A 25,232-nucleotide genomic window follows, 5' to 3' on the forward strand; every position below is an offset into this window, starting at 1 on the left:
CCATTAGCATCCTTCTTATGCTGGAGGGACTATAGTCAATGGACTTCCCCCTCACATAGCTAATGTAGCCATAGGGTTGTCCTGGCTGAGGCACAGTGTTGGCGTAAAACTCCCTCACCAAGCTCTCTACTACCTTCTTTGGTGGGTTGCATAGGAGTGCCCAGCCCCTATTGTTGATCTCAATGTTGATCTCAAGATGCTCGTTCCTCCCTAATTGGAATCCAACCTCTGGAATGATTTTTCTCTCACTCACCCAACCATAGAATTGATTTTGGTTGAATGCAGGGAGGAACTTGTATTCATTAAAAGATGAGCTTGAAGATCCAGAAGTTGGTTCCTTGGTTTTTCTTTTCTTGGAGGCTGAGCTTTTTGGTGGTGCCATTAGGTTGAGAGGGTGTTTTTGAGGTTAAAAAAAAATTGGGGGAGGTTGCAAGAGAGGCAAGCAAAACAAGGTTTTTGATGCCAGGGCATTTTGGCCAGTTTCACTGACCTTTTCTTTACTGTTTTAAGGTAGTTTCATGCATTTTCTTAGGAAATAAGCAAGTTTTGGGTAGAATTTCACTTACATCTTGATTCAAGCAAACATTGTGAATTTTATATGATTTCATGAGAATTATGCATGAATTTAATGACAAATTGGATGATGCATGACTCATAACTTGGATTAGAGTTTTGATGCACTTTATTTGCTTGATTTCAGGATAAAGGAAGCAAGGAAAAGCCACGTTAGTAGCCACGTTAGTCTAACTAACGTGACCACTAACGTGGAATGGGAGCTAGCTTGCAACGTTAATGAGAAAAGTAATCGCCAATAACGTCTTTGAAGCCATCATAGCCCACGTTAATTACCACATTAACTACATTAACATGGTAGTTAACGTGGAAGAAAAGGAAGCTCCAAGCGTTAGTGGTAAAAGTAAGTGCCACTAACGCTCCAAAAGGGCAATTGGCCACGTTAAGAGTCACGTTAACTCAGTTAACGTGAACTCTAACGTGGAAGAGGAAGATAATGCCAATGTTACTGACACTCACCTTTGTCACTAATATTGGACTAAGCCCATATTGGCTACATTAAGAGCCATGTTAACTTGGTTAACATGAACTCTAACGTGGAAGGAGCAAGGAATCACCAACGTTAGTGACACTCACTTTTGTCACTAACGTTGGACTAAGCCACTATGAGCCACGTTAGTTACCACGTTAAGTGCATTAACGTGGAAGCTAACATGGAGGAAAGAATTGATGAGCCAACGTTAGTGACACTCAACTTTGTCACTAACGTTGGGGATGGCAATCACCACCACGTTAGTGGCCATGTTAAGACAATTAACGTGGGACACTAACGTGAGAAGGGGCGTTTGGAGCGTTAGTGACAAAGGTAAGTGTCACTAATGCTCTCGAGGCTAAGGCATGCCCACGTTAAGAGCCACGTTAGTTATACTAACGTGGACTCTAACTTGAGAAAAATGGGCTAAGGGCAACGTTATTGGCAAAGGTAAATGCCAATGACGCTCGCGATGGACCAAGAGGCAACATTAGTGGTCACGTTAGTGCCACTAACGTTGAAGTTAACGTAACTCATCTTGAGCTAGGGACGTTAGTGCAAAAGGTGATCGTCACTAACGTTCTCAAACCCATATTTTCACTTAACGTTAAGGCCACTAACGTCCTAGCCAAAGTCCATGCCTACTTCACACTTTCTCTGCAAGTAAAGCTGAGCCCACTGAAGATTCCAAACTGCTTCAACCTTAAGATCCAAAGGCCCATATCCAAGACTTGAAGAGCCAACTGGAAGATAGAAGAGTAGTATATATAGGAGTAGTTTTGAACTAGAGAGGAGCTTTTGGATTGAGAGGACTACTCTCTGTATAATTTTACTTTCTCTGCAACTTCTAGTTTTACTTTCAGAATGCATTCTCCATCTTTATTTTCCATTCCCAGAGCCATGAACAACTAAACCCCTTTCATTGGGTTAGGGAGCTCTGTTGTAATTTGATGGGTTAATAATAGTTTTCATTATTCTTCTTCTTTCTTTTCTCTTGATTTTACTAGAAAGCTTTCAATCTTCATCCAATTGGGTAGTTGTCTTGGAAAAGAAGCTATTCATACTTGGATCTCTTCGGAACCTTGGAAGAGGAATGAAGGGATCATGCTAGAAATGCTTTCTCATGTTGGACCAAATTGGGGGTTGGGTGGATATGGTGACATATAATTCTCCCAATACTTTGATTTAGAAATACATGTGGTATAATTGTGAGTTTTTACTTGACAACAATTCGGTATACTTGCCGAGGGAAATTGTTGAGAGACAAGTTTTCGTGCATCAGTTTTGCTCCAACACCAAACTTAGGACTTGATTGTCCCAATCAAGGGAAAGGGAAAAGAAGTATGGGAAGAGAGGTAGTGGAAGGCAAAAAGAGGAAGGAAGAAGAAAGGTGTTTGGATTCTTTTTCATGTGTGATCAGGGGTTTGAAGTGGGAGAAGAGTTGGGAAGGTGAGGCTTTTATAAGGGGTGAAGGGTGTGATTTGAATGGTGGGAAATAAAAAGGATTCAATGTTTTCCCACTTGGGGAGTGGCGCCTAGCGTGGGAAGAGGCGCCAACCCTTTTTTCAATGTGCCTTCTGCATGTGTTGAGTTCCAAAGTGTAAGTACACTTTGACTTCCTTGCTTTAAAAGTGATTCTCTATGTGGGTCCCATATTTTCTCCTGAAAATGAAACTGAAACCTGTTAATAATGACAAAAGAATCCTTCACATTCCTTCTTATTACGGGTAAGTGGGATTGCAACTGATGGGTGTCCCTTGGGACACCAAACTTAATCCTATTGAATCTTAATAAATTGGTTTTTATCATTGTGTATTTAATGTGTTCATAAGGATGGAGTAACTCCACTCTTTTCATTTTCTTTTGTTTCTAACCTCCTTTGATCTCATTAAACCATGTTCATGCTTTTGCCAAAATATTAAGTGCTTTCAGATTGAGTAGAGTTGGGCTTGCTAGGTGATCCTTGTATGGTGGTGGCCACACCAAACTTAATCTCTGGGCTTACTCTTAAAAATCAAGTTATCTAAATGATTGTAAGCCTAGATTAAGTGGGTGATTGGTCACACCAAAATTAGCCTTTTAGCTACTTCTCAGCCCATTTACTCCTCATTAGTAATCATTCATCAAGTTGCGATTCCGGAATAAAAGAGACAAAAAGAATGTAAGGGTATCCTAATTACCAAAGATGATATTTAAACTTCCTATCCTACCACTTGCAATCTAGTTCTAAATGGTAATGCAATACAAGTGTGAAACTGAAATTTAAACTATCTAAAGCAATGAACTTTAAACTCCTTCTAAGAAAAACAATAAATCAAAAAGATAAAGTGTTGGGGTGCCTCCTGATGAGCGGATAATTTATACGCTTTTTGGCATTGTTTTTAGTATGTTTTTAGTATGTTTTAGTTAGTTTTTATTATGTTTTTATTAGTTTTTATTTAAAAATCACATTTGTAGACTTTACTATGAGTTTGTGTGTTTTTCTGTGATTTCAGGTATTTTCTGGCTGAAATTGAGGGACCTAAGCAAAAATCTGATTCAGAGGCTGAAAAAGGACTGCAGATGCTGTTGGATTCTGACCTCCCTGCACTCAAAGTAGATTTTCTGGAGCTACAGAAACCCAATTGGCGCGCTCTTAATTGCGTTGGAAAGTAGACATCCTGGGCTTTCCAGCAATATATAATAGTTCATACTTTGCCTGAGATTTGATGGCCCAAACAGGCGTTCCACGTCAGCTCAAGAATTCTGGCGTTTAACTCCAAAACTGGCACAAAAGCTGGAGTTAAACGCCCAAACTGGCACAAAAGCTGGCGTTTAACTCCAAAAAAAGTCTCTACACATGGAAGCTTCAATGCTTAGCCCAAGCACATACCAAGTGGGCCCGGAAGAAGATTTCTGCATTAATTACTGATTTCTGTAAACCCTAGGCTACTAGTTATCTATAAATAGGACTTTTTACTATTGTATTTTCATCTATGATCTTTGAGAAGTCTTATGCTATCTTAGACATGTTTGAATGGCCATCCTAGACCTTATTCTTATGTATTACAACGGTAGAGTTTCTACACACCATAGATTAAGGTGTGGAGCTCTGCTGTTCTTCATGAATTAATACAAAGTACTACTGTTTTTCTATTCAATTCACGCCTACTTCTTCTCTAAGATATTCATTCGTTCTTAAACTTGATGAATGTGATGATCCGTGACACTCATCATCATTCTCACCTATGAACATGTGCCTGACAACCACCTCTGTTCTACTAGCAATGGCTTGAATGTGTATCTCTTGGGTTTCTAATCTCAGATTGGAACCTTCGTGGTATAGGCTAGAATTATTGGCGGCCATTCCTGAGATCCAGAACGTCTAAACTTTGTCTGTGGTATTCTGAGTAGGATCTGGGAAGGGATGACTGTGACAAGCTTCAAACTCGCGATTATTGGGCGTGTGACAGACGCAAAAGGATCAATGGATCCTATTCCAACATGATCGAGAACCGACAAATGATTAGCTGTGCGGTGACAGTGCATTTGGAACGTTTTCACTTTGAGGACGGGAAGTAGCCATTGACAACGGTGATGCCCAACATAAAGCTTGCCATGGAAAGGAGTATGAATGATTGGAAGAAGGCAATAGGAAAGCAGAGGTTCAGGAGGAACAAAGCATCTTCATACGCTTATCTGAAATTCCAACAAAAAAATTACATAAGTATCTCTATCTTTATTTTATGTTTTATTCATCTTTTAATTATCAATCCTCCATCACCATTTGAATCTGCCTGACTGAGATTTACAAGATGACCATAGCTTGCTTCAAGCCGACAATCTCCGTAGGATCGACCCTTACTCACGTAAGGTATTACTTGGACGACCCAGTGCACTTGCTGGTTAGTTGTGCGGAATTGTGACAAAGTGTGATTCACGTTTAAGAGCTCCAAGTCCTTTGGCGCCATTGTTAATGATCACAATTTCGTGCACCAAGTTTTTGGCGCCGTTGCCGGGGATTGTTCGAGTTTGGACAACTGACGGTTCATCTTGTTGCTTAGATTAGGTACTTTTCAGAATTTTTAAGAACGGATTCTAGAGTTTCAAGGTGATGTTCTTATCATCACAAAAGCTGATTGATTCTCATCAATTTAGCTGCTGAATGTAATGTCCTGCTGAAGCTTGGCCAAACATGTCTAATCTTTTTAGACTGAAGCTTTAGACTAACATTGCACGATTCCTAGAATTCTTATTAAAAGTTTTGATTCTCTTTATTTTCTTTTCCATATAAGTTTCGAAAATCACAAAAAAATTTATAAAACCATAATAAAAAATATTTTATGTTTCTTGTTTGAGTCTAGTATCAATTTTTAAGTTTGGTGTCAATTGTATGACTTTCTTCTTCTTGCATTTTTTGAATTTATACATATTGTTCTTCATTGATCTTCAAGTTGTTCTTGATGATTTCAGTGCTCTGATCTTTAAATTCTCCTGTTTTGTGTGTTTTGTTATTTTTCTTATGCATTCTCAATTTGTTAAAGCCTCTAATACAAAATTTCTAAGTTTGGTGTCTTGCATGCATTGTTCAATTGATCTTAGTTGCATTTTTTGTTATTTCTCATCATTAAAAAAATTCAAAAATATTTTCAAAATTGTGTCTTTTCAAGTCAATAATATAGAGAATTGAAGATTCAGAACATTCAGCAGAGGAATCAAACAGAAAAAGCTGGGCATTCAAAACGCCCAGTGAAGAAGGAAAACAGGCGTTTAAACGCCAGCCAGGGTACCTGGCTGGGCGTTTAACGCGCAAAAAGGTAGGATTTTGGGCGTTAAACGCCAGAATGGATGCCATTCTGGGCGTTTAACACCAGGAAGGACATTAGAGGGAAGATTTTGTTTTTAATTCAAATTTTTTCAAATCTTCATAATTTTTCAAAATCAAATCCTTTTCAAATAATATCTTTTCAATCATATCTCTTCAAAATCAATTTCTTTCCATTTTTTTATTATTACTATTTTCGAAAATCCTTGCTAAAATTAATGATTTACTTCAAAATTTTCAAGTTGTTACTTGCCTATTAAGAAAAGATCAAATTTTAAATTTTAAGAATCATATCTTCTAAATTCTTGTTAGTCAAGTCATCAACTTTAATTTTAAAACTTTTCTTTTTTTTAAAAATTGATTTTCAATCATATCTTCTCAATCATATCTTCTCAATCACATCTTTTTCAAAATTAACTCTCAATCATATCTTTTTGATTTCAAATTTCAAAATCTTTTTCAAAAATCACTTAATTTCTTTCCCAATTTTAGTTTTCGAAAATCATCAATAAATTTTTCAAAATTTCTTTTAATTATTTCAAAATCTTTTACTTTATTTTCGAAAATTCTTTCCCTCTTCTCACATCCTTCTATTTAAAGGACTAACACTCTTCCTCAAGGTGCAATTCGAACTCCCTCCTTCTTTATATGTTCGAATTCTCTTCTATATACCTCCTCCTTCTATTCTTCTTTTCCTCTGACACCTCAAGGAATCTCTATACTGTGACATAGAGGATTCCCTACTTTCTTATTCTCTTCTCTTTCATATGAGCAGGAACAAAGATAAAGGCATACTTGTTCAAGCTAATCCTGAACCTGAAAGGACCTTGAAGAGAAAGCTAAGAGAAGCTAAAGAACAATTCTCTTTAGAGGGCCTAACAGAGCTTTTCAAGGAAGAAGAAACCATGGCAGCCGAAAACAACAATGCCAACAATGCAAGGAAGGTGCTTGGTGACTTTACTGCACCTACTCCTGAGTTCTATGGGAGAAGCATCTCAATCCCTGCCATTGGGGCAAACAACTTTGAGCTTAAGCCTCAATTAGTTTCTCTAATGCAACAGAATTGCAAGTTTCATGGACTTCCATTGGAAGATCCTCATCAGTTCTTAGCTGAATTCTTGCAAATCTGTGACACTGTCAAGACTAATGGGGTTGACCCTGAAGTCTACAGACTTATGCTTTTTCCTTTTGTTGTAAGAGACAAAGCTAGGACATGGTTGGATTCGCAACCCAAAGAAAGCCTGAACTCTTGGGAAAAGCTAGTCAATTCCTTCTTGGCAAAGTTTTTTCCACCTCAAAAATTGAGCAAGCTTAGAGTGGAAGTCCAAACCTTCAGACAAAAGGAAGGAGAATCCCTCTATGAAGCTTGGGAAAGATACAAGCAATTGATCAGAAGATGTCCTTCTGACATGCTTTCTGAATGGAGCATCATAGGTATTTTCTATGATGGTCTGTCTGAACTATCCAAGATGTCATTGGATAGCTCTGCTGGAGGATCTCTTCATCCGAAGAAGACGCCTGCAGAAGCTCAGGAACTCATTGAAATGGTTGCAAATAACCAATTCATGTACACTTCTGAAAGGAATCCTGTGAATAATGTGATAGATCAGAAGAAAGGAGTTCTTGAGATTGATACTCTGAATGCCATATTGGCTCAGAATAAAATATTGACCCAACAAGTCAATATGATTTTTCAAAGTCTGTCTGGAATGCAAGCAGCAACAGGCAGTACTAAAGAAGCTTCCTCTGAAGTAGAAGCTTATGATCCTGAGAACCCAGCAATGGAAGATGTGAATTACATGGGAGAACCCTATGGAAACACCTATAATCCTTCATGGAGAAATCATCCAAATCTCTCATGGAAGAATCAACAGAGACCTCAGCAAGGTTTCAACAATAGTAATGGTAAAAGAAACAGGTTTAGCAATAGCAAGCCTTTTCCATCATCTTCTCAGCAACAGACAGAGGATTCTAAGCAGAGCCACTCTGACTTAGCAACTATAGTCTTTGATGTAATTAAAACCACTCAAAGTTTCATGACTGAAACAAGGTCCTCCATTAGAAATTTGGAGGCACAAGTGGGTCAGCTGAGTAAGAAAATTACTGAACTCCCTCCTAGTATTCTCCCAAGCAATAAAGAAGAGAATCCAAAGAGAGAGTGCAAGGCCATAAACACGTCTTACATGGCCGAACCTGGAGAGGAGGAAGAAGCAGTGATCTTTACTGAGGAAGACCTCAATGGACGTCCACTGGCCTCCATGGAATTCCCTCATGAGGAACCATGGGAATTTAAGGCTCACACAGAAACCATAGAGATTCCATTGAATTTACTCCTGCCATTCATGAGCTCTGATGAGTATTCTTCCTCTGAAGAGGATGAAGATGTTACTGAAGAGCAAGTTGCTAAGTACCTTGGAGCAATCATGAAGCTAAACACCAAGTTATTTGGTAATGAGACTTGAGAGAATGAACCTCCATTGCTCACTAAAGAATTGGATGACTTGATTAGGCAGAAATTACCTCTGAAGAGACAAGATCCTGGGAAGTTCTCAATACCTTGTACCATAGGCACCATGACCTTTGAGAAGGCTCTGTGTGACCTAGGGTCAAGTATAAACCTCATGCCTCTCTCTATAATGGAGAAGCTAGGGATCATTGAGGTACAAGATGCAAGAATCTCACTAGAGATGGCAGATAATTCAAAGAAACAGGCTTATGGACTTGTAGAGGATTTCTTGGTAAAGGTTGAAGGCCACTACATCCCTGCTGATTTCATAATCCTAGAGACTGGAAAGTGTATGGATGAATCCATCATCCTTGGCAGACCCTTCCTAGCCATAGCAAAAGTTGTAATTGATGTTGACAGAGGAAAATTGATCATTCAAGTGAATGAAGACTCCCTTGTGTTTAAAGCTCAAGGATATCCCTCTGTAACCATGGAGAGGAAGCATGAAGAGCTTCTCTCAATACAGAGACAAACAGAGCCCCCACAGTCAAACTCTAAGTTTGGTGTTTGGAGGCCACAACCAAACTTTAAGTTTGGTGTTGAACCCCCACATTCAAACTCTAAAGTTTGGTATTGGGAGGTTCCAACATTGCTCTAAACATCTGTGAGGCTCCATGAGAGCCCACTGTCAAGCTATTGACATTAAAGAAGCGCTTGTTGGGAGGCAACCCAATCTTTAATTATCTATGTTAAATTTCTATTTTCTTTTGTTATTATATGTTTTCTGTAGGTTGATGATCATGTGAAGTCACAAAAAAACAATTGAAAAAGCAAAAACAGAAGTAAAAATAGTATTAAAAATAGAACACCCTGGAGGAGAAACTTACTGGCGTTTAAACGCTAGTAAGGGTAGCAGAATGGGCGTTAAACACCCAGTCTGGCACCATTCTGGGTGTTTAACGCCAGAAATGGGCAGCAGACTGGCGTTTAACGCCAGGAATGGGCAAGAAACTGGCGTTAAACGCCAGAAATGGGCAGCAGCTTGGCGTTTAACGCCAGGATTGGCAGAAAGGGGCATTTTTGCACGCCACTTGGTGCAGGGATGAGATATCCTTGACATCTCAGGATCTGTGGACCCCACAAGATCCCCAGCTACCCCATCTCTCTCTCTCTTCTTCATCCATTCACCAATTACCTCAATACCTCTTCCCCAAAAATCCCTCACCTATCAAATCCCACCATTCTCTTCACCACTCATATCCATCCTTCATAAAACCCCACCTACCTTACCATTCAAATTCAAACCACTTTCCCACCGAAACCCACCCATAATGGCCGAACCTTACCCCCTCTGCACTCCTATATAAACCCATCTTCACTCCTTCATTTTCACACAACATACACACTACTTCTCCCCCTTGGCTGAAATACTAAGCCCCCTCCATCTTCTCTATTTCTTCTTCTTCTACTCTCTTCTTTCTTCTTTTGCTCGAGGACGAGCAAACCTTCTAATTTTGGTGTGGTAAAAGCGTTGCTTTTTGTTTGTCCATAACCATTTATGGCACCTAGGGCCGGAGAAACCTCTAGAAAGAGGAAAGGGAAGGCAAAAGCTTCCACCTCCGAGTCATGGGAGATGGAGAGATTTATCTCAAGGGTGCACCAAGACCACTTCTATGAAGTTGTGGCCAAGAAGAAGGTGATCCCCAAGGTCCCTTTCAAACTCAAAAAGGGTGAACATCCGGAGATCCGACATGAGATTCGAAGAAGAGGTTGGGAAGTTCTCACCAACCCCATTCAACAAGTCAGAATCTTAATGGTTCAAGAGTTCTATGACAATGCATGGATCACCAAGAACCATGATCAAAGTGTGAACCCGGACCCAAAGAATTGGCTTACAATGGTTCGGGGGAAATGCTTAGATTTTATTTCGGAGAATGTAAGGTTGGCATTCAACTTGCCCATGATGCAAGGAGATGCACACCCCTACACTAGAAGGGTTAACTTTGATCAAAGGTTGGACCAAGTCCTTATAGACATCTGTGAAGAGGGCGTTCAATGGAAGAGAGATTCAAGAGGGAAGCCGGTTCAACTAAGAAGGCATGACCTCAAGCCCGTGGCTAGGGGATGGTTGGAGTTCATTCAACGCTCAATCATTCTCACTAGCAACCGGTCTGAAGTTACTATAGACCGGGCTATCATGATCCATAGCATCATGATTGGAGAGGAAGTAGAAGTTCATGAGGTTATCTCCCAAGAACTCTACAAGGTGGCGGACAAGTCCTCCACTTTGGCAAGGTTAGCCTTCCCTCATCTCATTTGTCACCTTTGCAATTCGGCTGGAATTGACATAGAGGAAGACATCCTCATTGATGAGGATAAGCCCATCACTAAGAAAAGGATGGAGCAAACAAGAGACCCCACTCATGGACATGAGGAAATTCCTCATCATGAAATCCCTGAGATGCCTCAAGGGATGCATTTTCCTCCACAAAACTATTGGGAGCAAATCAACACCTCCCTAGGAGAATTAAGTTCCAACATGGGACAACTAAGGGTGGAGCACCAAGAGCATTCCATCCTCCTCCATGAAATTAGAGAAGACCAAAGAGTCATGAGGGAGGAGTAACAAAGGCAAGAAAGAGACATTGAGGAGCTCAAGCACTCCATTAGATCTTCAAGAGGAAGAACAAGCCGCCATCACTAAGGTGGACCCATTCTTTAATCTCATTGTTCTTTATTTTCTGTTTTTCGAATTTTTATGCTTTATGTTTATTTATGTTTGTGTCTTTATTATATGATCACTAGTGTCTAAGTGTCTATGCCTTAAAGCAATGAAAATGAATCCATCACCTTTCTTAAATGGAAAATTTTTTTAATTGAAAAAGAAAAAGAAGTGCATGAATTTCAAATTTTATAACAGATTAATTATTTTGATGTGATGGCAATACTTTTGTCTTTCTGAATGAATGCTTGAACAGTGCATTTTTTTGAATTTGTTGTTCATGAATGTTAAAAGTTTTGGCCCTTGAAAGAATGATGGAAAAGGAGAAATGTTATTTGATAATCTAAAAAATCATAAAATTGATTATTGAAGCAAGAAAAAGCAGTGAAAAGCTTGCAGAAAAAAATATATATATGCGAAAAAAAAGAGAGAGAAAGAAAGAAAAAGAAAAAGTAAGCAGAAAAAGCCAATAGCCTTTTAAACCAAAAGGCAAGGGTAAAATAAAAAGGATCCAAGGCTTTGAGCATCAGTGGATAGGAGGGCCCACAGGAATAAAATCCTGGCCTAAGCGGCTAAACCAAGCTGTCCCTAACCATGTGCTTGTGGCGTGAAGGTGTCAAGTGAAAACTTGAGACTGAGCGGTTAAAGTCGTGGTCCAAAGCAAAAAGAGTGTGCTTAAGAGCCCTGGACACCTCTCACTGGGGACTTTAGCAAAGCTGAGTCACAATCTGAAAAGGTTCACCCAGTCATGTGTCTGTGGCATTTATGTATCCGGTGGTAGTACTGGAAAACAAAATGCTTAGGGTCACGGCCAAGACTCATAAAGTAGCTGTGTTCAAGAATCAACGTACTTAACTAGGAGAATCAATAACACTATCTGGATTCTGAGTTCCTATAGATGCCAATCATTCTGAACTTCAAGGGATAAAGTGAGATGCCAAAACTGTTCAGAAGAAAAAAGCTAAAAGCCCCGCTCATCTAATTAATACTGATCTTCATAGATGTTTTTGGAATTCATTGTACATTTTATTCTTTTTATCCTATATGATTTTCAGTTGCTTGGGGACAAGCAACAATTCAAGTTTGGTGTTGTGATGAGCGGATAATTTATACGCTTTTTGGCATTGTTTTTCGTATGTTTTTAGTATGTTTTATTTAGTTTTTATTATGTTTTTATTAGTTTTTATTTAAAAATCACATTTCTAGACTTTACTATGAGTTTGTGCATTTTTCTGTGATTTCAGGTATTTTCTGGCTGAAATTGAGGGACCTGAGTTAAAATCTGATTCAGAGGCTGAAAAAGGACTACAGATGCTGTTGGATTCTGACCTCCCTGCACTTAAAGTAGATTTTCTGGAGCTACAGAAGCCCAATTGGTGCGCTCTTAATTGTGTTGGAAAGTAGCCATCCTGGGCTTTTCAGCAATATATAATAGTCCATACTTTGCCTGAGATTTGATGGCCCAAACAGGCGTTCCATGTTAGCTCAAGAATTCTGGCGTTTAACTCCAAAACTGGCACAAAAGCTGGAGTTAAATGTCCAAACTGGCACAAAAGCTGGCATTTAACTCCAGGAAAAGTCTCTACACATGGAAGCTTCAATGCTCAGCCCAAGCACACACCAAGTGGGCCCAGAAGAAGATTTCTGCATTAATTACTGATTTCTGTAAGCCCTAGGCTACTAGTTCTCTATAAATAGGACCTTTTACTATTGTATTTTCATCTAGGATCTTTGAGAAGTCTTATGCTATCTTAGACATGTTTGAAGGCTGGCCATTCGGCCATGCCTAGACCTTGTTCTTATGTATTCTCAACGGTGGAGATTCTACACACCGTAGATTAAGGTGTGGAGCTCTACTGTTCTTCATGAATTAATACAAAGTACTACTGTTTTTCTATTCAATTCACGCCTACTTCTTCTCTAAGATATTCATTCATTCTTCAACTTGATGAATATGATGATCCGTGACACTCATCATCATTCTCACCTATGAACATGTGCCTGACAACCACCTCTGTTCTACTAGCAATGGCTTGAATGTGTATCTCTTAGGTTTCTAATCTCAGATTGGAACCTTCGTGGTATAGGCTAGAATTATTGGCGGCCATTCCTGAGATCCGGAACGTCTAAACCTTGTCTGTGGTATTCTGAGTAGGATCTGGGAAGGGATGACTGTGAAGAGCTTCAAACTCGCGATTGTTGGGCGTGTGACAGACGCAAAAGGATCAATGGATCCTATTTCAACATGATCGAGAACCGACAGATGATTAGCCGTGCGGTGACAGCGCATTTGGAACGTTTTCACTGAGAGGACGGGAAGTAGCCATTGACAACGGTGATGCCCAACATTAAGCTTGCCATGGAAAGGAGTATGAATGATTGGAAGAAGGCAATAGGAAAGCAGAGGTTCAGGAGGAACAAAGCATCTTCATATACTTATCTGAAATTCCAACCAAAAAATTACATAAGTATCTCTATCTTTATTTTATGTTTTATTCATCTTTTAATTATCAATCCTCCATCACCATTTGAATATGCCTGACTGAGATTTACAAGATGACCATAGCTTGCTTCAAGCCGACAATCTCCGTGGGATCGACCCTTACTCACGTAAGGTATTACATGGACGACCCAGTGCACTTGCTGGTTAGTTGTGCAGAATTGTGACAAAGTGTGATTCACGTTTAAGAGCTCCAAGTCCTTTGGCGCCATTGTTGATGATCACAATTTCGTGCACCACCTCCCAACTAGCGCTTCTTTATTGTCACTAGCTTGACACTCCTCCATCTTTAGTTGAGCTTGTAGCTCACTCTCTGCTCCTCTAAAGAGCCTCTCAAGTAGTGTTTGAGTCTATGGCCATTGACAGTAAAAATTCTCTGAGTCTTGTCCTCCATGAGCTCTACATGACCATAGGGAAACACCTTGAGTATCGTGAAGGGTCCTGACCATTGAGACTTAAGTTTCCCAGGGAAGAACTTGAGTCTTGAGTTGTACAGCAGGACTTTTTGTCCTTCAGTGAATTCCTTTCTTGCTATCTTTTAATCATGACACCTTCTTGTGTTTTCTTTGAAGATTTTTGCATTCTCATATGCTTGATTTCTAAATTCCTCCAACTCATTGAGTTGCATTAATCTTCTTTCTCCAGCAGCTTGTTCATCATAGTTTAACATTTTTAGAGCCTAAAACGCTCTATGCTCAAGTTCAACTGGTAAGTGACAAGCCTTGCCATATACCAGTTGGTATGGGGACATCCCAATGGGTGTCTTGTAGGCTGTCCTGTAGGCCCACAATACATCATCCATCTTCTTATACCAATCCTTTCTTGAGCTTTCAACAGTTTTTTCAAGAATTCTCTTTAGTTCTCTGTTTGAGATTTCAGCTTGCCCGTTGGTCTGTGGATGGTATGGAGTTGCCACCTTGTGCTTGACTCCATACCTGAGAAGGAGTGTCTCAAGTTGTTTGTTGCAGAAGTGTGTCCCTCCATCACTAATGAGAGCTCTAGGAACTTCAAATCTGCTGAAGATGTTCCTTCTCAAGAAGCTTATCACAACTTTGTTGTCATTTATCGTAGTGGCTATGGCTTCTACCCATCTTGAGACATAATCAACAGCTACCAATATGTAACTATTTGAGTAGGAGGTTGGGAAGGGTCCCATAAAATCAATTTCCCATACATCAAATAGTTCTAGCTCTAGTATAAATTGCTGTGGTATCTCATTTCTCTTGGTTAGATTACCAGCTCTTTGGCACTCATCACATCTTAACACCAATTCCTTGGCATCCTTGAACATTGTTGGCCAGTAAAATCCGGATTGAAGCACTTTTGCTGCTGTTATTTCTCCACTGAAGTGGCCTCCATATGCAGATCCATGGCACTGCCACAACACTTCCTGCCCTTCTTCATGGGAGATACACCTTCTCAAGATCCCATCAGCACACTTCTTGAACAAATAGGGGTCATCCCAGATGTAGTGTTTGGCATCATTGATTAGCTTTCTCCTCATGTGTTTGTTGATGTTGGTTGGTAGTTCCCTAATAGCCTTGAAGTTAGCTATGTCTACAAACCACGGGGCTACTCGGATCATCATCAACTGCTCATCAGGGAAGCTTTCATTTACTGCAACTTGGTGTGTCTCTTCTTCTTCTTGTGGAATCCTTGAGAGATGGTCAGCTACTTTGTTCTCTGCTCCGCTCCTATCTTTAATTTCAATGTCAAATTCTTGGAGCAGCAGAATCCATCTTATTAATCTGGGCTTAGATTCTTGTTGGTAAGCAAGTATTTGAGTGCTGCATGATCAGTGAATATAATTACTTTAGATCCAATAAGATATGATCTAAACTTATCAAAAGTAAATACTATGGCTAAAAGTTCTTTCTCCGTGGTGGTATAGTTCCTTTGATTCTCATTAAGGACTTTGCTAGCATAGTAAATAACATGTACTAGCTTGTCTTTCCGCTGTCCTAGAACAGCACCAACAGAAAAATCAGATGCATCACACATTAATTCAAAGGGAAGATCCCAACTTGGTGGTGCTATAATAGGTGTAGAGAAGAGTCTCTTCTTAAGCTCATCAAAGGCTACCATGCACTCTATATAAAAAACAAAGGGAGTATTTGAGACAAGTAAGTTGCTAAGAGGCATTGCAATCTTTGAAAAGTCTTTGATAAACCTCCTATAGAACCCAGCGTGTCCCAAAAAACTTCTGATTGCCTTGACATTGCACGGTGGAGGTAATTTCTCAATTACTTCCACCTTTGCCTTGTCTACTTCTATACCATTTTTTGAAATCTTGTGACCAAGAACCACCCCCTCAGTTACCATAAAATGGCACTTCTCCCAGTTCAAAACCAGATTGGTTTCTTGGCACCTTTTTAGCACAAGGGCAAGATGGCATAGGCAATCAGAATATGAGTTTCCAAACACAGAAAAGTCGTCCATGAATACTTCTATGAACTTCTCAAGCATGTTCGAAAAGATGGAGAGCATGCACATTTGGAATGTTGCAGGTGCATTGCACAATCCAAAGGGCATTCTCCTATAAGCAAAAACACCATATGGACAAGTAAATAAAGTTTTTTCCTAATCCTTGGGGTCTACAACAATTTGATTGTAGCCCAAATACCCATCCAGGAAGCAATAATATTCATGTCCTGCCAATCTTTCAAGCATCTGGTCCATGAAGGGCAGGGAAAAGTGGTATTTCTGGGTGGCTTCATTAAGTTTCCGGTAGTCAATGCACATACACCATCCGGTCATTGTCCTTGTGGGTATAAATTCATTCTTCTTATTTAACACAACAATGATCCCTCCCTTCTTTGGGACTACTTACACCGGGCTTACCCAAGGGCTATCTAAGATGGGGTAGATCACCCTTTCTTGCCACAATTTCAACACTTCTTTTTGAACCACTTCATTCATAGTTGGGTTCAGCCTCCTTTGTTGTTGCCTTGAAGGTTTGGCATCTTCTTCAAGTAGGATTTTGTGCATGCACATTGAAGGACTGATCCCTTTTAAATCCGCAAGTGTCCAGCCTATAGCATCGTTGTGTTATCTCAGTACTTGGATAAGCTCCTTTTCTTGCTCCTCACTCAGACTTGAATTTATGATTACTGGGTGAGTGTTGTTGGCACCCAAATATGCATATTTCAAGCTGGGTGGTAAGGTTTTCCATTCTAGTTTTGGTGCCTCTGCTTCTTTGTTATCTGTGGTGGTTGGTATGATTGGATTCTTCATGGTTCCTTGTAGTAGTTCTTCGTCTGATGCTTGTTCCAACTCAATAGTTCCTTCACATTGTTCTTCTTCCAAGACCCCTTGAACTATCTGTTCCATGGTGTCTACCATCATGCATTCTCCTATGGATTCTTTGGGGTAACTCATTGCTTTAAAGACGTTGAAGACCATCTTCTCTTCATGCAATCTCAAGACTAGTTCCCTTTTTTGCACATTAATGAAGGCTCCAGCAGTAGAGAGAAATGGTCTTCCTAGGATGATTGATGTGTTGGCCTCTTCTTCCTTGTCTAGCACAACAAAATCAGCTGGGAAAATGAATTTCCTCACTTTTACCAACAAGTCTTCCACCACCCCATGTGGAAACTTAAATGTTCTGTCAGCCAACTGGAGTGCCATTCTTGTTGGCTTGGCTTCCTCAATCTTCATCCTTCTCATCATGGTTAAGGACATGAGATTTATGCTAGCTTCCAAGTCACACATGGCTTTCTCAATAGTGATATCCCCTATGATGCAGGGGATTTGGAAACTCCCTGGGTCCTTTATCTTCTGAGGTAGCTTCTTTTGTATGATGGCGCTACATTCCTCAGTTAGTAATATGGTCTCCTTTGCCTCCCAGTTCTTTTTTCTTGTTATAAGCTCTTTCAAGAATTTGGCATAGAGTGGCATTTGCTCCAATGCCTCAGCAAATAGTACGTTGATTTGGAGCTTCTTGAAGATCTCTAGGAACTTAGAGAATTGGCCATCCTTCCCATCTTTTCCCAGCCTTTGTGGGTATGGTGCCTTTGGCACATAAGGCTTCAAGAATGGTTTTGGTGAAAAGGGAGCAGGGGTCTCTTCTTCACTCTTATTACCATGCTTTTCTGCAACTTCTTCTTCATGGTTATCTTTGCTTGGGGTTCCTTCCTCCACAACTTTTCTACTTCTAAGTGTAATGGCCTTGCATTCCTCTCTTGGGTTGGCCATGGTATCACTAAGAAATGTGTGTGTGGGCAGTGGAATTTGCTTGGATAAGATCCCCACCTGTGCTTCCAACTTTGAGATTGCTGCGCCTTGATTTTTTAGATTTGACCTGTATTCTTCTTGATTGGCGTCTATCCTTCTATCAGTTTGCGCTTGTCTCTCCATAAGGGTGGAGACTGCTCCTGTAAGCTGTGATGACAGTTGTGCTATTGCAGCCTCCATCATCTCAAAGTTGTTCTTGATTTCACATAGTTGCATAGTTGAGGGTGGTGTATCTTGATAGAGGTTGTTGTGTATTGGTTCGTTGCCATGGTATGATGTGTTTTGTGAGTTATGGTAAGGTCTATGGTTGTCTGTTTGATGGTTGGGGTTGTGAGTGTTGTGTTGATTTGATGGATAAGGTTTGTTGTGGTCCTGGTTGTGGTTTTGCTGGTTCTCCCACCCAAAATTTGGGTGGTTCTTCCAACCTGGGTTGTATGTCTTAGAGTTTGGATCATATGGTGGTCTGGATGAGTTGTTCACATAATTAGCTTGTTCCCAATCACCTTCAGATTCTGATGCATTTCCTTCTTATTCAGGAGTTTGATTTTGTATGGCTGAGACTTGATTAGCCTCCATCTTCTTGGTTAAGGTTGCTATTTGTGCTACAATTGCCTTGTTTTGAGCTAACAAAGCATCTACAGAGTTGAGTTCTAGCACTCCTTTCTTGTGAGTTCTTTCTGAAGCATAGAAATACTCATTTTCAGCTACAGTCTCAATGACATCTATGGCTTCTTCAATGATTTTCTTCTTATTGAGTGAGCCTCCTGAAGAATGATCCACGGCCTTCTTTGATTCATAGGATAGCCCTTCATAGAAGATGTGTAGTTGTACCCACCCATTGAACATTTCTGGTGGGCATCTTCTTGTCAGATCTTTGAATCTCTCCCAGGCCTCATAGAGTGTTTCTCCATCTTGTTGTCTGAAAATTTGCACCTCAGTTCTCAGTCTGTTGATTCTTTGTGGAGGGTAAAATCTTGCAAGGAATCTACTTACAACATCCTCCCATGTGGTTAGGCTCTCCTTGGGAAATGATTCCAACCACTTTGCTGCCTTATCTCTGAGTGAGAATGGAAACAAGAGTAGCTTGTAGATGTCAAGGTGTACCCTATTGGACTTTACAGTATCACATATCCTCAGGAATGTGTTGAGATGTTGATTAGGGTCTTCTTGGGCACTTCCTCCATATGAACAATTATTCTGGACAAGTGTGATGAGCTGAGGTTTCAACTCAAAATTGTTAGCATGGATTGTTGGCTTTAGGATGCTGCTGCCACAATTTCCTGGATTTGGGTTGATATAGGAGCCTAAGACTCTCCTTTCTTGTCCAACATGATTTCCAGCATCTCCTCCAACATTGTCCTGTACTTTGTCATCCATGGTGGTTTGCAGATCTTCCTCCACTAGTTCCTCTCCAACTATGCCTTTGCCTCTTGCTTCCCTCCTTAGTCTAAAGAAGCTCCTCTCAATTTCACTATCAAAGGGAGATGAAGTCTCTCCTCATCTACCTGTCATACACATGGCAAATAACCAGCAGAGAACAAGTGAAGTAAGAAAAATCTTGCTGAGATTAGTGGTTAGCTTTGTTGATACAATTAATCGAACAGTTAGAAGAGTGGAAATATGAACGATGGGTAACTAAAATAAGCAAAGAAAAAGAAATAGAACTTGGAGCAGAGATGAAAGAAAAATAAAAAGTGCTAAAAAAATAAGATAAAAATAAAATAACAAGGAAATTAAATTGCTTAACTAGCTCTCCAATCAATTTAATCACTGTCAAATTTAAGCCAATCCCCGGCAACGGCGCCATAAAACTTGATGAGTCCAATTCACACCCCCATTCAAAAAATGGTGAATAAGTTCTTTTGGCAAGCGCACCAAAATTATCATCAAGTAATAACCCACAGTGGAGTTGGATCATATCCACAGAGATTAGCAAATTTGAACAATTTTAATCAATTGATGAACTAGTCAAGCGGAATAGATAAATTGTGATTTGCAGAATTATAAATGGCATAAATGTAAATGGCTAAAATGTAAAGGAAAGCAATAAAGTGCATAAATGGAAATGACAGAATGTAAAGTGCAGAATCATAAATGGCTTAATTGTAAATGGGAATAGGGAATTGTAGAATGTAAAAGCAAACTATAAAGAAAGTGGTAGATAAGAATGGGGAAATTCATTGAGATCAGGAGATGTTGTCTCTTTGGATCAATTTTAGCTTATATCTTCTTCAATCATGCAATTCATTGACCTCTTGACAATCATGATTGATTGAGCCCCAATAGCTTGGTGACTCAATCTCTCAGATCTTGATCAATAGCCAATTTCTTGGTCTAATTGTTCATGAAGAGAGATATGCTTGGTCCCTGATTATACCACACATCATCATAGGTCCAAGTAGAGGGAGGATTATATGTCACCATATCCAAACACCAAAACCCAGATCCTACTCAAGTGTGAGAAGGGATTTCAAGCATGGTTTCATGTTTCCTTTCCCAAGGTTCCCATGAAACCCATTTTGCATTCAATCTCTTTCCCATGAAACCCATTTTGCATTCAATCTCTTTCCCAAGATAATTGAACACTAAGCATTAGAAACGAAATTCCTTCTAGCAAATCAAAAAGAAGATGAAGAGAAGAAGAATTTTACTATCATCAATCCATTAAGTACAACAGAGCTCCCTCTCTCAATGAGAGGAAATTTAGCTACTCATAGCTCAAAGAAAAGTACTCCAAAGTAAAGAAGATGATGAAGTGTAAAAGTGAATCCAAAACTAGTCTCTCTGACTGCTTAACCCCCTCTTCAGTACTTTTCGGTGGTATTTATACTACTCCTAGCTCTTAAAATAAAATAATTACAAAAGTGAAAAAGGAAAATTACAAGTTGGAGGGAAAAGAAACTCAATAAGCATGACTTTCCAGCAGGCGTGTGGCTGGCGCTTTAGTGGCGTGTCACGTGCTCCTTCAATTCTGGCTTGGTGTGCCACGCCCAGTCCCTCAAGTGGCACGCTCTTCATTAGTAACATCCCTAACATGCCATGCCTTCAAGCTCAAGTGGCACCCCAGGGTCTTTTAATGCCCATGTAGTATGGCGTGCAACGCCTTTGAGCTTAAGTGGCACGCCCTAGCCTTTTTCCTCTTCTTCTTACCTCTGGCGACTTGAACTAGCGTGGCACGCCCAGGGTTTGGCATGCCACGCCCTTGTTGTATGCTTGATCAAGCTCTCTGGAAAGTTGAACTAGCGTGGCACGCCCAAGGTCTGGCCTGCCACGCCCTTTGTAGGCAAGTGATTCTTCTTTTTGACGTGCCACGCCACGAACTTCAAGTGGCACGCCCCAATGGCTCTTGCTTTCTGAATGACAATGGCATGCCACGCTTGGGGTTTAAGTGGCATGCCTAAGTGAGGAATAGTGGGTGGCGTGGCACGCCCTCGACACCAAGTGGCACGCCCATGATCTTGCCTTGGTTCCAGCAGCTGGCGTGCCACCCCAGCACTCAAGTGGCACGCCATAGTGAGATTCTTGGACTGGCGTGCCACGCCTTCGATACCAAGTGGCATGCCCAGCCCTTGATTTGGCCTCTTTGTGCATTGGCGTGCCATGCCTGGTCACTCAAGTGGCACGCCTAAGTGAGATTGAGAGCCAGGCATGCCACGCCTTCGACCTCAAGTGGCACGCCCATACTTCATTGGCCTTCAGCCCCTCCTTTGGGATTTAGTACCAGCGTGCCGCGCCATGCTGCTCAAGTGGCACGCCCATACATTTGTGGACTTCTCAAGCTGGGCGTGCCACGCCTGGTTCCTCAAGTGGCACGCTGATGAGCGGATAATTTATACGCTTTTTGGCATTGCTTTTAGTATGTTTTTAGTATATTTTAATTAGTTTTTATTATATTTTTATTAGTTTTTATTTAAAATTACTTTTCTGGACTTTACTATGAGTTTTTGTGTTTTTCTGTGATTTTAGGTATTTTCTAGCTGAAATTGAGGGACCTGAGCGAAAATCTGATTCAGAGGCTAAAAAAGGACTGCAGATGCTGTTGGATTCTGACCTCCCTGCACTCAAAGTAAATTTTTTGGAGCTACAGAAGCCCAATTGGCACGTTCTCAATTGCGTTGGAAAGTAGACATCCTGGGCTTTCCAGCAATATATAATAGTCTATATTTTGTTCGAGATTTGATGGCCCAAACAGGCGTTCTAATTCAGATCAAGAATTCTGGCGTTTAACACCGGAACTGGCATAAAAACTGGAGTTAAACGCCCAAACTGGCCCAAAAGCTGGCGTTTAACTCCAAGAAAAGTCTCTACACATGAAAGCTTCAATGCTCAGCCCAAGCACACACCAAGTGGGCCCCGGAAGTGGATTTTTACACTAAACACCCTAGCTTACTCATTTTCTGTAACCCTAGGTCACCAGTTCACTATAAAAACTACTTTTAGTGATTCATCTTGTACCTCATGACACTTTACACATTTCATATTATATTCTCTATGGCATGAGTCTCTAAACCCCATTGTTGGGGGTGAGGAGCTCTGCTGTTCTTCATGAATTAATGCAATTACTACTGTTTTCCATTCTATCACACTTGCTTCTATTCTAAGATATTCATTCGCACCTCAACCTGATGAATGTGATGATCCGTGACACTTATCATTATTCTCACCTATGAACGCGTGCCCGACAACCACCTCCGTTCTACCTTAGATTGAATGCATATCTCTTAGCCTCATGATTCAGATCAGAGTCTTCGTGGTATAAGCTAGAATTATTGTCGGCTATTCCTGAGATCCGGAACGTCTAAACCTTGTCTCTGGTATTCTGAGTAGGATCTGGGAAGGGATGGCTGTGACGAGCTTCAAACTCGCGATTGTTGGGTGTGTGACAGACGCAAAAGGATCAATGGATCCTATTCCAGCATGATCGAGAACCGACAGATGATTAGCCGTGCGGTGACAGCGCATTTGGAACGTTTTCACTGAGAGGACAGGAAGTAGCCATTGACAATGGTGATGCCCAACATAAAGCTTGCCATGGAAGAAGCCTTACGTTCATGAAGAAGAAGATAGTAGGAAAGCAGAGATTCAGAAGACAAAGCATCTCCAAAGCCTCAACCTGTTCTTCATTACTGCATAACAAGTATTTATTTCATGTTCTTTTACTTTTTACAATTAAATCTGAGAATTATTGATATCCTGACTAAGTGTTACAAGATAACCATAGCTTGCTTCAAGCCGACAATCTCCGTGGGATCGACCCTTACTCACGTAAGGTATTACTTGGACGACCCAGTGCACTTGCTGGTTAGTTGTGCGGAGTTGCAAAAGTGTGATTGTAATTTCGTGCACCACACGCCCAAGTGACTTTTTGGAGCTAGCGTGCCACACCTTCGATACTAAGTGGCACGCCATAGTGATGGTTCCTCCTGGAGTGATGAGCTGGCATGCCACGCCCCTTGGCTCAAGTGGCACGCCCACAGTAGGTGATGGGTTAGGCGTGCCATGCCCAGACTGGCGTGCCACGCCCCTTTAGTGTCCTCCATTGTTGCTTCTCTGGAACTTTGTACTAGCGTGGCATGCCCAAGGTCTGGCGTGCCACGCCCTTGTGAATGCTTGAGAATTCTCCTCTGGAATTTAGTACTGGCGTGGCACGCTAGTTTATTTTTATGGCACTTGCTCTAAGTGGCACGCCTGTTTCACACGCCCAGCTTCTTTGTTGCTTTCTTCCCATTTTTGATGTCTTTTTCACCTAAAATTCAGCACAACTCATCTCAAAGCAATGTACGATAATATTCATCAAATAATGTATGAATTACAATGATCAAATGAGATTTATGCTCTTTTATGGTCTTCTTTATGCAAGAAAGAGGGTAGATGATGCAAGTCATCAATGACTAAATGGGATTGATCCTTGCAATTATCATGTTGTGGTTAGTAATAAGGATAGTAATTGTTCATACCCTGGGTCAAGCTGTCCGACCCAGGATGTTTTAGTGACAAGGCGACCGACCTCTTCAAGTCAGACTATCCGACCTCTTCTCAAAGAGCTCAGCCAAATTGCCAGGAAAGCCCAATAAAGGGCCCAGATAGAGGAACACGACCCAAATCCAAAGGCAGCCCAAGCCTATAGAGATAAGGATGGTTCCCTTAAAGATAAGATGACCTTGCACAAAGATAAGATAAGATAAGATAAGATAACTATCTTATCTCCAGAAAGGTCACTCCACACCATTATAAAGACACTGGAGCACCCAGGTATAACTCATACTTTGATTCTACTAAAAACCTGCTTAATACCCTTGCTAACTTAAGCATCGGATTCCCTTGTTGGTACTATCACCCTCCGGTGACAAAGGATCAGTGATAAACCCCAATTTTGTGGTTTATCTTGTGCTTATTTTGGGGAATTTTATCACCTTTTCTCCACTTATTCAATGAAATAGCATGGTTTTGCAATTCTCCCTTGATTTGTGCTTAAATGTGAAAACATGCTTTTTAGGCCCTAAAATTGGTGATGATAATTCACTTTAATTCCATTCGATGCCTTGATATGTTTGTTGAGTGATTTCAGGTTCATAAGGCAAGTATTGGATGGAAGAAGTGAGGAGAAAAGCATGCATAGTGGGAGAACTCATGAAGAAATGAAGGAACCGTAAAGTTGTCAAGCCCGACCTCTTCGCACTCAATTGACCACAACTTGAGCTACAGAGGTCCAAATGAGGCGGTTTTAGTTGCGTTGGAAAGCTAACATCCAGGGCTTCGAAATGATATAAAATTTGCCATATGTTGCTTCACGTTAAGGGGCGCGCACGCGCCATGTACGCGTGCGTGCCGATTGAGCACGTGGTCCACTAAAGTGAAATCGCCCCCAGTGATTTCTGAAGCATTTTGGGCCCAATCCAACTCATTTCTGATGCTATTGAACCCAAGGATTGAGGGGAGAATGTAGGTAGTAGTCATAGTTTAGTTTTCATCATGTTTTAGGGTTAGAATTCTAGAGAGAGAGAGGCTTTCTCCTCTCTCTGGATTTTAGGGTAGTTTTAGTTAATTCGTCTTGGATCCAAGTTATAATTCTTGTTTTGATTTAGTTCTTCCTTTTAATTTCTTGTTGCTACTACTCTATTCTTATTAGTTCCCTTGTTAATTTTACTTTTATGTCTTTTTTATATTCATGAACCCTTTGTTGGATTTGGATCTTTTCTTTAATGAAATTTAATGTTTGATGTTCTTTTATTGATGATTTGAGTTGTTGATTTACTTTTCTTGCAATTGGTAGTTGGTAGATTTTACTATTCTTGCTCATTTACCATGCTTTTCCTTATACACCCACCAAGTGTTTGACAAAATGCTTGGTTGGACTTTAGAGTAGATTTTGAGCATTCTTGGCTTGGAAAGAGTAATTAGACAATCTTGAGTCATGAAAACCCAACCTATGTTGGTGACCTAGAGTTGTTAGCTAGTATTGTTTCCATTGACGCTAATCTT

General features: G+C 40.5%; 1 non-coding gene across 1 annotated transcript; it reads right to left on the reverse strand.

Moving 5' to 3' along the window:
- Nucleotides 1-7,156: 7,156 nt before the first annotated feature.
- On the reverse strand, nucleotides 7,157-7,264 carry LOC112753324 (small nucleolar RNA R71). The gene has a single exon (XR_003177716.1). It is a non-coding gene; the product is annotated as a small nucleolar RNA R71 (small nucleolar RNA).
- Between the last annotated feature and the right edge of the window lie 17,968 nt (nucleotides 7,265-25,232).

Source organism: Arachis hypogaea, chromosome 15 (genome assembly GCF_003086295.3).
Source record: "Arachis hypogaea cultivar Tifrunner chromosome 15, arahy.Tifrunner.gnm2.J5K5, whole genome shotgun sequence".
In the NCBI taxonomy this organism is placed as follows: Eukaryota; Viridiplantae; Streptophyta; class Magnoliopsida; order Fabales; family Fabaceae; genus Arachis; species Arachis hypogaea.